Source organism: Otolemur garnettii, unplaced genomic scaffold (assembly GCF_000181295.1).
Source record: "Otolemur garnettii isolate 467f Iridium unplaced genomic scaffold, OtoGar3 scaffold00300, whole genome shotgun sequence".
Taxonomy (NCBI): domain Eukaryota; kingdom Metazoa; phylum Chordata; class Mammalia; order Primates; family Galagidae; genus Otolemur; species Otolemur garnettii.
Window position 1 is genome coordinate 159,863 of NW_003852695.1, and position 1,839 is coordinate 161,701.

A 1,839-nucleotide genomic window follows, 5' to 3' on the forward strand; every position below is an offset into this window, starting at 1 on the left:
AACAGATTTCAATTTGTGCACTTATTAACAACACGGGATAAACATTTGCTCATAGAAAAGTGCTCGATTATGTTAAGGTAAATTCGTATGAGTAAATCTATAGCGTCAAGAGAACATTCAACTTTCCCTAGGGCCTGCAAATTCCGGTTCCCAGTGTGAGGCCACCCCCTTCACCTGTGTCCATCACTGGGTGCAGAAGCACTGCCAGCACTTCTGACAAATTGCCCTACAAAGTCCCTGACATTGGCATGGTGGACTGGGGGCCCAAGGCCCTGGACATTGCGGAGAACAGATGCCAGGCCTAAAGTGCATGCAGGAGACATACTCAGCCTCCAAGCCTGTGAGGGGCACCTGCATTGCCGGCTGCCTGCACATGACTGCAGAGATCACGATCCTCATTGAGTCCCTCAGCACCCTGAATGCTGAGGGGCAGTGATTTAGCTGCAACGTCTTCTGTACCCGGGCCCATGCAGCAGCTGCCAGTGCCAAGGATGGCCTTTCAATGTACACCTGAAAGGATAAGAAAGATGAGGAGTACCTGTGGTGCATCAAGCAGACACTGTACTTCGAGGACAGGCCTCTCAAAATGATTTTGGACAGGCTCGGCGCCTGTGGCTCAAGCAGCTAAGGCGCCAGCCACATACACCTAAGGTGGAGGGTTCGAATCCCCAGCCCGGCCTGCCAAACAACAATGATGGCTGCAACCAAAAAATGGCCAGGCATTGTGGCGGGCGCCTGTAGTCCCAGCTACTTGGGAGGCTGAGGCAGGAGACTCGCTTGAGCCCAGGAGTTGGAGGTTGCTGTGAGCGTGAGGCTATGGTACTCTACCCAGGGGGATAGCTTGAGGCTCCGTCTCAAAAAAAAAAAAAATGATTTTGGACAATGGCCTTACCAACCTCATCCACACCAAGTACCCACAGCTCCTGTCAGGCACTCATGGCACCTCTAAGGAGACCACAACTGTGGTCCACAACCTATACAAGATGATGGCCAGTGGGATCCTGAAAGTACCCACCATCAATGTCAATGACTCTGTTGACTTTGACGACCTCTATGGTTGTCAGAAGTCCCTCATTGATGGCATCAAATGGGCCACAGATATAATTGTGGGCAAAGTGGTGGTAGTAGCAGGCTATGGTGATGTAGGCAAGGGCTGTGCCAAGGCTCTGAAGGCTTCTGGGGCCTGTGTCATCATCACCAAGATGACACCATCAACACAAGACAGGCTGCCATGGAGAGCTATGAGGTGACCGCCATGGATGAGGCTATCAAGAGGGCAACATCTTTGTCACCACCACAGGCTGTATTGACATCATTCTCCATTGGCACTTAGAGCAGATGAAGGATGATGCTGTTGTGTGTAACACTGGACACACTGATGTGGAGACAGATTTTTAGTGCCTTAATGAGAATGCTGTGGAGAAGGTGAACATTAAGACCGAGGTGGGCACCTATTTGCTGAAGAACAAGCACACGGTCCTGCTGGCTGAGGGCCGGCCAGTCAACCTAGCGTGTGCCATGGGCCACCCCAGCTTCGTGTTAAGTAACTCCTTCACCAACTAGGCACTGGCACAGATTGAACTTTGGACTCACCCAGACAAGTACCCCATTAGAGTTCACTTCCTATCTAAAAAGCTAGATGACGCAGTGGCTGAAGCTCACGTGGGTAAGCTGAATGTGAAGCTGACCAAGTACCTGGGTATGCTTTGTGATGGCGCCTTCAAGCCTGACCACTACCACTACCGAGACAGCCCTGCCCTGCACTTTCTGGCTGCTGTCCTTGCCCAGGCCCCATCTCACCTCCCCAAGAGCAAATGGTACCAAGTCTGAGAATGGTTT

General features: G+C 51.6%; 1 pseudogene; it reads left to right on the top strand.

Annotated features, from left to right (window-relative positions):
• Positions 1 to 233: 233 nt before the first annotated feature.
• Positions 234 to 1,830, top strand: LOC100944601 (annotated as a pseudogene).
• The last annotated feature ends 9 nt before the right edge of the window (positions 1,831 to 1,839 follow it).